The sequence below is a fragment of the Acartia tonsa genome, chromosome 1 (genome assembly GCF_053477335.1).
Source record: "Acartia tonsa isolate MP-2025a chromosome 1, ASM5347733v1, whole genome shotgun sequence".
Taxonomy (NCBI): Eukaryota; Metazoa; Arthropoda; class Copepoda; order Calanoida; family Acartiidae; genus Acartia; species Acartia tonsa.
In genome coordinates this window covers 39,886,502-39,898,893 of record NC_137260.1, presented here as the reverse complement: position 1 = coordinate 39,898,893, position 12,392 = coordinate 39,886,502, and the positions used below count along the sequence as shown (strand labels likewise).

The 12,392-nt window shown below is 32.5% G+C and overlaps 1 protein-coding gene across 1 annotated transcript in view; it reads right to left on the bottom strand.

Moving 5' to 3' along the window:
• LOC145327502 (protein tipE-like) overlaps positions 1-12,392 on the bottom strand; it is a 166,286-nt gene that overhangs the window by 128,536 nt on the left and 25,358 nt on the right. The gene's annotated exons all lie outside the window — the stretch shown is intronic.

The window sequence follows — 12,392 nt, the reverse complement described above, 5'->3', positions numbered from 1 at the left end:
AAATAGAATGAAAGTAGAAAATGGTGCTCTTAGAAATAAAAGCTATTTTATTAATGATCTAATCACCCTTGTTAGTAGTTGGATATTGTCTTCCTTGCATTCTATATAGTTTGTGTAAAATTCTTTTTCAATTTTGCCAGAAACCTAAATGCGATTAATATTTTAATTTGTTTGATCTCCAAGATAATCTTATTTGTTTTGGTCTCATCTTTAAATTTGAAAATAAAGAATTACCACTTTTAACTACAACTATATTTAATTCGAAACATAATAAAAAATTAGACATTTAAAAGCAGGGCTCAATACCAGCTGAGTATCCACGTGGATATTATGCTACTATTGGGGTCATTTTTGGATACTCAGCTACCATTGGGAAAATGTGTGGATATTCAAATACCATTGGGGGAAAAATGTTTTTAAACAATTATTTTGGTTAGCTTTTTTGTTAATTTATACATGTTAGAATTGTCCTATCAATTTAATACAAAAGGTACGATTTAAAAGGTGTAGCAACTCTATAATAGGAAGTCCGTAAGTCAATTTTTAACGTGTTGCTTTTTAACCTTTTAAACTTTTTTTTCTTCATATAATGTAATAAATGAAAGCAACGTTTTTCTACATAAAATTGATTCTGTAGATTAATCATTTTAAAAAGCGAAGCTTTTTTACAATAAGGGTCAGTGTGTCTGTAAGTCCGTCGATTTGAAACTTGGCGTTATGATTACTGTAAAGCACATTATAAAGAACGTAATTACCAACAAATCAAATTGATTATTGTATGCCCAATTCTGCTTTTAATGATTTTGGCATCCTTGTTTTAAAGTGCAAGGTGCAATAAGCAGGTGGAGATTTTTCGGCTTCTTTGTACAACTTAAATTAAAGACAAAAACATACGTGGATTGATTTATATCTAAATCGTATTTATTATTTTTAAGTTTGAGGATATCTAATTTATGAAATACTGATTCTTATTACAATGAGGTACAATGTTATAAGCGAAGCATCTCAATAATCAAGTCCTAAAAATGTCAGTATGTCCTTATACATTAGCATATACTTAAGTAGTTTTGCAACAAATTTATTATAATTACAATAACTTTATATAGACTTATGCATTATTATCCTGTTAATGTTAGTTTGTTCTTTCATTTCAGAGCTTCGCTTTAATGGATTTTAAATATTTGGTTCCTAAATCTGTATTAAAGTTAAATGATAGGTGTGAATTGCTTGCGCTAATGTGCTTTATTGTCATGGGAATCAGCAATTTTAAAGGATATAATGAAAATACCAATAGGAAACTATTGTGGATATTTAACTACCATAGGGGAAAAGTGTGGATATTCAACTACTCTTGGGAAATATGCGTGGATACTCAGCTACTATTGGGGAATTTGTGGATACTCAAGCGGTATTGAGCCAAAAGCAGTAATGTAAATAAGAGGCATATGTTCCAGTGATTAGTTACAAGAAAAGAAAAAAAGGAAAACATTATTAATCAAGGATGTTATGACTATTACTAGCAGATGCAACCCTAGTCTCTTAGTATCTTGACTTTTTTTTTAGATGAGAACCTCAACCTTAAATAGTTAAATGTCCTACAAACTAGGGGCCTTGATTCCATTTGAAATCGCCGTAATGTTGGCATTAACTTGGTTTTTTTTGTGAAAGATGGTATGAAGGGTAGAAAAGAATGAAGTTGGTTGTGGGGAAATTTTTGCTTTAATTGTTTGTCTCTGTCCCTTGTCCCTGCTTACAAACAAATCTGTAAATGGTATAAAAAATAACAAAATATAAAATCAGCTATTGGCTTTGATAATACAAATTCTTTTTATGCGTTTATGATCTAACAAATATATTATAAAAACAATACTAAGGTATACTTAACAAAAGGGGAATTGAATGATTAAACCATTCCTAAAAAAGAATATATAGATGTAAATGTTAACAGTATCCAATATTGCAGACTACTATTGAGTTTATTTTTCAAATTACAATAAATCTTCTTCTTTTGCCAATCTAATGAAGCAGCAAAAAATCTTAGAAAAACATGCGAGAACATAAATTAGCAGGGCTTGGCAGCTGTCTGTCCAAATATTATGAGGCGTTCCTCGGGTTCAAGTCTGATATATACCGAGTCATACAATAAACTTTAAAAAATCTACCTACTACTGCTATGCAACACATGTGACAATAATAGATAATAGAATAGGGAAATTCCTCAACTCATAAACAAAAGCAACTCACTACCACATTATTAGGACTTCTAGACAAAAGTAGTGCAATCAATATATTTGTTGTCTACTTGGTTTTACTTAACCAAATATCTTTGGATGAAAGATGAACACGATTAGTTTATTAGTAAACTAAGGTCCTTGGACGAAGTCAAAGAGGTAGATAAGGTAAGCTCACCTAATTTGAATTTCAAAACTCTTAATATCCATTGAATAACACTTTACTGTCCTTCTTTTTATAAAAAAAAATATTGCATGGTTATTAATGCTGCATTGCTTAAGGACTTTCTATTAATTACATTGAAGTCATAATTGCAAACATTAAACAAAAGAAATTAAAATAAAATTTATGAATTTTAATTTATTTCATTGTTTTTCTCCAAAAATACTGTTGCCATTAATGCAAGTTGAAACAATAAATATATGAATATTATTTATTAATGGAGTTTTAAAATTGTGGAAAACGTGGAATTTTGTTAAAGTATTGAAACAATATTAGGATTTTCATTGTTTTATTAATAGCTACGTCCCTATCAGCCTTTTGAACCTTACCACAAATAGATCCTCACCCCCATTACATTTATGATTTTCAACTAATAAAAAAAGGGGGTTATAAAAGTAAAAGTTAATATATATTTCTTAGCATTTTAATGAAGAGCAGCAAATTATATGAATATGCATATATTGTACTTTTACAGCAATGTAAATTAAAAAACTTTTATAGCCTAAACATATTTGCAACCCCCTTATATCTTCTAGAAGACAAAACAAATTTTAATAAAGTTTAAACTTCAATAAAGGTGAAAAATTCCCAGATTTTTGTAAACAATTTGTAATGATGTTGTGGAAAGGTTGACAGTAAAACTGTGTACAAACAGGAATGACAACATATACTTACTTATACATAGTAATGCTTCGCGAGTACAATATCATTTCTAATCTATTCGTCTGAAGAACCTTATTCCAAAAATCAAAATAGAATAGAAATATTATTTTATATAATAAAAGGGGAAAAAAGATAAAATCAGTTTAAAATGGACCTGCTTACCCTCTTGTAATGATTATAGAGTTACTACAGTTGCTGTAATCAACTTTGGCCTGGTAAAAAAGTTTATGACCAGTGCTTCATATTTACGAAAATAGTTTAACCAAGGATTAAATATCCATACAAGCAGAGCTTTCATAAAAAGTGTGCATTAGGATTGCTGCGCTCTTTATGAATATAATTATCCTTACACAAATATGTATTTAATAATGGATATAGAATAGACGTGGATATTATGACAGACGAAAATTGTCGTCAATTTAGGTTGTTAACATTTATTGGTCAGTTCACTTATCCAGTATGAGGAAAGAGGATGGGGTGAAGAGGGTTGATAGAAGGTATCGCTATCGTTATATTAGCCCGCTGCGAGTTTAACTTTATTTATGATTTTCTGGTGTAACATCCAAAAAATAATATCCATATATTTTTATGAATATTCATATATTTAATATTGGATATTTTATGGTTATATTAATGTTTTACTATGCAATTAACTGTTGTCAGCTTCCTGCTATGCAAATCATAATAAATGGAAGAAATAATAATGTTTAGTCAGGGATCTAAAGAATAAGACAATGGCCGAGAAATTGATTTACATTCCTAATGACAAACACAAGATTACCCTTTATGTAGATTACAAGTAGAGATTGAACCGTTTGGACATTCAACTTAATGAAACAACCAATCAAAATTTAATAAAAGTTTCCAAAGTTGTTAGGCTAACGAATAAGAAAACGTTATTATAAAACTTTTGGCCCTGCGGACTAGTGTAATAAACAGCCCCATATCCCCTCCCTCCCTGATGTTCTGTACATTGACTTCTTACATTCAGCTTCCAATATATGAATACGGAATATTTACAAGGATGACAATAACCAATAAAAAGCTAAGAAACAAAACATTATTTGATTTGTTATTTTAGAGATAAGCAATATATTTACCAGGGAGTGGAAATCTTATTGTTATTCAAAGCTTCATAAATCAAACTCCTTACTTATGCGATGGAAGGAATAACCCTGCAGGGCCTATACCTGCAGGGCTCTTGCCCTGAAGGACTACCCAGTAATACAACCTAACATAATTTGAACTAATAACTAGTTATTTAAACTACCTCCCCCTTATTTCTAACTATTATATGTGGGATTGTTGGGGAAGGGGGGAGGGTTGTACAAGGCCTGACTTGTAACTTTAAGGAAACTGCCGGCTTTAAAAAATGTTTCATTCAATTTCCATTAATAATCTTTTGAAAATCAAACTAATACTAACAATGTACAATAGAAATGAAAAGCTACTTTTATTTTATGTGTTGTAATCATGAAATATTTCAATTCTAGTTAAAATGACATTATGTCTGGAAATTATATAATTTCTTATAAATACACTTTTGCAAGAAAGCACGATAGAATTTTATATAGAATAACATGGATTCAAAAATTTGCCATGAATATTTTACTGCTAATTGACCTGCGAAACATTTACAAGAAGTTTATCTTTTTTTCATATTCAGATAATTTTTTAAACAACAACCATTATAATTATAGTCTGATATGAAAACTGGTGATGTGCCGATAGCATGCAAAGGCTCTGTAAGATTGGAGTTGGACAAAAAGCGTAAAACCTTACCAAGACTTAATTCTTAAAATGCAGGTTCCCTAAAATGAGGAACTCAAATGGTATGTATTAAAAGGTGAGTTAAAAAAAAAGCTTAAAACCATCCCACGACTAAAATTAAATCAGCCTAAAACCATCACAGGACTTATCTGAAGCTTGCCTACAATCGTGAAGCCAATCAGTTGAGTAGTTATTGAGAACTTCAGACAAAAAAAATGCTAACTAATTTATATGTATAATAGGACTAGAAGCTCTTTATTATGAAGGAGTACGGAAAGTTGCAAAATAACATAAAACCAAACTTAGTTATAAAAAATAAATAGCCTAAAACATCCAGGGACCAATAAGAAGCTTCCATAAATGGAGGACTTGATCAGTTATCAAGGGCTCTATCAAAGGTTGTTATTGATCATTTGTTTGTTGAACATCACTTTCATGGATGTTATCATCATTGTTACAAAGTTGTGTAGACTGTAGCCACTGTTATATCCAATCAAATTAACCAAAAAGGAAAAGTTAGAGCCAGAACCAGAATTGACAGGTTTTGCTAGATAATTGTTGTACAATAAAGCTACAAAGAAACTTATTATACTAGGATGAAATGATGTCTGTCTGTCTTCACCAAAAAAATGACTACTTGCTGGATCTATATGACTCTCTTTTACAGTGAAGGGTTTATAGGTCCCAGGAAGTTTTTAAACCATTTCTTTCAAATAGCCGGGGGGAGGGGGGCACATTTAAAAAGAAATAGCCCCTATAATAAATTTATATGTATATTTCCAAAAACAGTTGAATAATTAATTTTAATTCACAAATTAATAGCATTTATATTTTGAGTACTTTTCTATTTTCTAATTTAATTTCATCTACATAAATATCTTCTATTTTTATGACAAAAAGCAGAGCTCGGCATTCAACTACTTTGGCGACTAAAAAATCTTTCAAATATAGGCTAAAAAACCTGGAAAAATAGCTGTATTTTAGATTTACTTCACAAAGAAAGGAAGCAGAGAAATTTTTTATATTCATCTGGCAGAAAAAAAATAATTATAGCAACTTTTCTTTGTAAAATTATATTTTATTAGCGGCTACGCCCCTAGAGGCCTCTAGTGGCCTTTAAATGTTTTTTTTTTATTGTAAATATCTAATTTGAGAAATAACTTGTCTATGTTATCAATTGTTAAATTCATGAGTCTACGCAGCGCGACTAAGCTAGCGAGACTACGCTAGCGACACTATGCGGCGGAAATATTTCATTTTTTTTCAATTTTATTGTGATTTCTCTTAGGAGGGTGGTGGTACCCTCCCCCAAAATAGTTAAAAAACCTTCCCAGGACATATGACAATCTACCCTGTTAAGGAGAACCCAATCGGTTCAGCGGTTAGCGAGATCCTTCGGTACAGACACACAGACACAAAGATACACAGACACACAGACACATAGACATCCTGTTACTTTAGTATAGGGATTTTCTTTGTTAACAACTTACTATTGGGTATTATTATGATGCTAAATACCGATTCATGTCTATTTTTTTCTGGCATAAAATAATTTATCTTTAGGTTGCATATCCCTTGTTCCTGGCCCGTCACATTTACACATGTCATGTAATGGATAAAAGATATACATGGATATATTGACAGGGGAAAATTTGTAGTCAATTTAGGTTGCTAACATGGTCATCACTTATTGGTCAGTTCGTTCATCCAGTAGGAGGTGTGGGGATGGGGTGATGGGAATGGATAGGGATAACGTTATTTTAGCCAGCTGCAAGCATCACTTTATCAGAGTACATAAAAAACGTGTGCAACATCCAAGTAGTAATAAATCGATTATCCACACATATCTAGTATACATATAGTATACATATCATATGTCAATTAACAGATTAATTCCTGCGAATTTTGTATATCATGGACTTTTTTATAGTAGGACAGCTGCCTTGCAACTATTGTTCGTCAGTATGTCTTTCAGATTAACTCTTAGAAAATCCAGCCGTCACTTAAAAATGATTGATTAAGCCACATTAAAAAAATGTGAATGCTTTTCTATATTAAAATTTCCGTCGGTACGTAACGGATAGCTCTGTTCGTGCATTTATTTGATCTTTTTTTCCATACTAAAAATATCATTTCTTTTTTAATGTTCGTTTGTCTATCTTTTTAGCTTCGTTTTTTGGATAATATCATCTTTTTTTAAAATTATGATATGTTTTCATATTACTTGTTTTACTTTTCAGTCTCATCAAATGCTAAACTAAAGTCAAACTGATATAAACTATGTATTCCAGAGAACTTAACAATGGACAATGTACACACCCAACTACGATAAACAAAAATATCCATTTTGTTTGTTGAAAAGTTTAGACACTAAAGGTTTTGTACGTACAACCCAATCAAGGTTTTTTAATAGTTTATATGCCAACAAATGAGAGTTTGTGTTTATAAATCTTTGGGAGCGTTATAATTTACAGTCTAATGTGCCTTTTCTCCCTTATTCTGAAGATTGAATTGTTGGCCGGCGGAAAACACCCCTAGGAACGAAGCTAGGGAGAAGTTTTAAGTTCGTAGTTTGTTGCTAACAAAAATAGCTTTGAAAAAAACTGCATTAAAATAAACATTGCATTTCTAAAAGTTATTATTTTTCAATTTTATAAACCATCAAAGTTAAGTATACTTTAAGAAGTGTATAGTAACTCAGGGATGGGTTGTTGGGTAATAATTTATCACAGCACTAAAATTTTTTGTAAAATTCCAGATTTGGTCCTTACATTTTGGGTAATAATTAATCATTCCGGATTTGGTACCTTATATTTTGAGGAGTTACATTGTCATTTCCTTCCCCGAGCGTAATTTGACACAGGGAGGAAGGGGACATTAGACAGTAAATTATTCCTGGTACACAAAGTTTTATAACAACGTTATCGTATTCGTTGGCTCAAAACTTTGATTACTTTTTATTATAACTAGCGGCTTCGTCCCTGGCCTCTAGGGGATTTTTTTTGTCTTTAAGATTCAAAAGAAAATTAAATTTTTTTTTTGGGGAGGGGGAACTTTTTTTTTAGGGGGGTTGGGGGCATCCCACCCACCAAGAAAATAGTTCTAAACCTTCCCGGGACCTATGGGAAGCTACCCTGTAAAGGAGAACCCGATCGGTTCAGCGGTTAGCAAGATCCTTCAGTACAAACAAACAAACAGACAGACAGACATCGTTATATTTTGTATTATAGATAGTGTCCAATTTTAGTTCTATTATTTTTAATTCATTGGAAGGAAAATTTTGGGATTTCTATAAATTCATCGTACATTGTCTTTTCCCTTAAGATCCCTGAACTTGAAAACAATATTATGCATTTAAATAAAAAACATATTTAAATAAACAATTATATTAGGTTTTTAATAGCGAAGCGATTATCTAACGTTGTTAGTTCGTCTGTTATAGATGTTGTCATTCTTGTTTTTTGTTTTCTTATTATGAACAATTTTAGATACTCATCTTATAAAGCTTGTACTTAAAAAACTGTATGTTAGTTGTACTTTAAAAATTTTATAATTAGGCTAATTAACTATTTTGTAAAATTTTATTATATTTTGTTTAAAGTTAAAAATACATAAATTGATTACAGATTCCTATATATATTTTTTGTAAATAATTTTTAATATCATTAATTAAGGGAATCCTCTTGATGGACCGGCGACTGTGGCGTAACAGTTAGCGTACCTAGCTGTTCCTAGTGCTGCTATGCCAGGTGCGCGACTTAAATAATTAAGGTAGGCGCAACTCCTTACCAAGCTCATTTAGTACAACCAGACAAGGGTCGTGCAATCAATGGCAGCTAAGAAAGCCCATTCTGGAAATTTATTCCTATTAGAGTATTCCCAACTGAATTTACAGGATCTTACAAAAACAAGGATGACAACATCCATGAAAGCGAAGCACTGAAACAGTAAAACAAAAGGACATTAACATTTATATAATGTTTATGGACATACTTACATTTTTAGGACTTCATTAAAGAGTTGCTTCGCTTATAACATTATACTTTTTTGTACCAGGAATTAATATACCAAAAATCAGATCAATCGGATGATTAGATCACATAAAAATTTGTTGTTAAAAAGTAAAAAAATCAACATGTTTAAAATGGACGTACGGACATTTTGATAATTATTATAGAGTTGCTACGCTTTCTAAATCGTATCTAATTACTAAAGGAATCACCATGCAAAATTTGAAATCAATAGGACAATTCTAACATGCCTAAATTAACGAAAAAGCTATCCGTTACGGACGGACGGACGTACGGACAGACCGACCCTTCATAGGCGTCCAAGGGGGGGGGTAATGGGCCATTTGGCACCCCCAAACGATTTTGGGGGTGCCGTAGGCACCCCCAAAATTTTGTGAACAATACCCCCCCCAAAAAAAAATTACCCCTACCTTGGGGGTGCCGTAGGCACCCCCAACGATTTTGGGGGGGGTATTTACCCCCCCCCAAACCATTTTGGGGGGGTAAATACTCCCCCCAAAATAGAAAATCTCTAACAAAAAAAATTTTTGCGCGCTTCGCGCGCATTTTTAATACTAAATTTTTTATAAAATTTAAATTACCCCCCCCAAAAATTTTACCCCGGGGGTAAATTTTGGGGGGGTAAACAAATTTTACCCCTGCCAACAGATTTCAGGGGGGGTAATTACCCCCCCCCAAGCAAATTTTACCCCCGGGGTAAAAATTTTGGGGGGGGTAAAAAAAATTTGCGGCGCGCTTCGCGCGCCATTTTACCCCCCCCAAAACCAAATTACCCCCCCCTTAAAAAAATTTTACCCCCCCCAAAATAAAAAGCTTGGACGCCCCTGCGACCCTTATTATAGAAAAGCTTCGCTTTTAAAAACAACTTTGCATTTTCCACTTTGACTTAAGTACAGACAGGTGGACAAAGTGAGTAATAGAGTAATAATTACATGCAAGAAAAATCATTTTAAATAAAATTGATGTTTTGACTTCGTATAGGTTTACTTATCTAATTATCTATGAATTAAACAAATATGGTTCGCGTGAAATTTCATATTTACTTTATAAAACTTTAGTCTAATTAAACAACTATGTATAATTAAATTAAAATATACAGTACATATTTATAACACAAACGTGTTTGGAATTTCAATATACATATTTTGGATCAACTGCAGTTCACGGTAAAATATTTCTGGCAACGAATATTTCCAAAAATCTATGAATTTTAAAGGCTGCTAGCTGATCATAGAGATCATACCTGCACACCATTTTAAGCGGCAAAAGAAGGCCTCCAATAATCTGGAATAGCCAAGATCCAATGATGCACAGGGAAAGCTTCACTAAAGAAAAAACGCGTAAAATAGGTCTTTTTCGCGCATTTCTCTGCACTGCGAGATAATTATTCATTATTGACTTATGGCTATTACGGATTATTTGTAGACCTTCTTATGCCGCTTAAAACAGTGTGCGGGCATGATCTGTACGTTCAGCCGTTTGGCAGCTAGCAGCCTTTAATTTTCATATATTTTTGAAAATATTCGTTACCAGGAATATTTTACCGTGAACTGCAGTTGATCCCATATTTTTTTTTTTTAAATATAAAGGTTCATTTTGTTTGTCTGTAAAGATCTGGCTATTTAATGACGCGACTGAGTATTTTTTTAGGGAGCTTAATAAAAGTAGCTTAGTGTCTCCTCAAAAAGTGGACAATTGTTTCAATGTTTGGCCGAACTATGTCCATTAAATTTAACGTCAATGGGAATTAGATCTTTTCATGAAAATACCCTTTTTCGAATTTCAATCTTCTGCTAACCTAAAAAGTTACTTTAGGGTCCTAGAAATATATGTACAAAATTTCAGCTCTCTATCTCTACTGGCGACCTAGCGCCAGGCATGTAAAATATCAACAGATAACGGTAGCACGGCGGTTTTAACAATATCTCAGTAATGTGCAGGTTTTCAGCTCTTCTGCATATTTCAATTTAAACACATAAGGCCAAAGATATTATATCCAAAAAATCTTTTGTCAAAGTTTACTCTAGACCTAGCGCCAGTCAGTTTTCTAAAATCATGCATTTTATACCTGTGAAAAATGAAATCGCCAGCGCTAGGTGTAGAGTAGACTTTGACAAAAGATTTTTGGGATATCATATCTTAGGCCTTATGTGTTTAAGTTGAAATATGCAGAACACCTAAATTCACCTTCCAAGCCATTCTCTAAGCATTTTAATTTTTTTTTGAAATAACGGGATTTCAAAACTGCCTTTTGAAAAGGCCTAAAAAATATCTTTTTTTGTCCCTTTTTTCACTGTATATAGTTACAACTTATTAAGATATTATTCTCAGTTAAAAAAAAATTGGCGCTTCCAGCACCAAAACCAGCAAAAACAGGCAGTTAAACTTCTGAACCCCTACTTTACCCTCTGACAGACCCCACCTCTATCTCGGCTCCTGTTACAGATAGAGACGTAAAACTTTTTTCTGGTTGTTCATGTGTATTTTTAGAGAATTGCTTTTTCTAGTCATAGCCGTCAGACCGCTCCTTATCCGCTTTTTAGCGGCCAGTCGCTAAATATTAAAACAGCTGTAGAGCGGCCAATTTTAAAGCTAAGAAAACCAAATTTTATGACAAACTATTATTTTTTATAATAAAAAAATACCTTTTTTGACCATCGCCGAAAAACGACATATAACGGAAACCGCCAATTTTGGCGGTAAAGCGGTGGTTGGGGGCGCTAAATAATATTTTTATCTGTTTATAGTTACAACTTATTAAGATATTATTCTCTGTTAAAAAAAAAATTGGCGCTTCCAGCACCCAAACCGGCAAAAACAGGCAGTTAAACTTCTGTATCCCTACATAACCCCATAACAGACCCCCCTGTATCTCTGCTCCTGTTACAGATAGAGACGTAAAACTTTTTTTCTGTTGGTTCATGTGTATTTTTAGAGAAAATTACTTTTTCTAGTCATAGTGGTCAGACTGCTCCTTATCTGCTTTTTAGCAGCCAGCCGCTAAATATTAAAAAAGCTATAGAGTGGCCAATTTTAAAGCTAGGAAAACCAAATTTTATGACGAGCAATTATTTTTCATAACAAAAAAAATGCTTTTTCTGACCATCGCCAAAAAACGACAAATAACTGAAACCGCCAATTTCGGCGGTAAAACGGCGGTTGGCGGCGCTAGTTTTATCTGTTTATTATCACAATAAAGACTACATACAAAAATTGGCTGGTCTAGAGCTGTTTTAGAATTCCGCTACTGGCAGCTTAAAAACGGCAAAACTACAGGTAGGAAATAAAAAATCAGTTAAAAATCGGTCAAGGAGTGGCCAAACGGTCATGGCCTTACTATTCACGGAAGTTTATTATTACTCAAGAATTAATATATATTTATCAAAAAATTTAATTGATTTGAAGCTTACATTGACTGCCGCCACTGGCTGCGGTCAGCTGGAAACAACAGGTGATTTTAAAAATAATTTAATA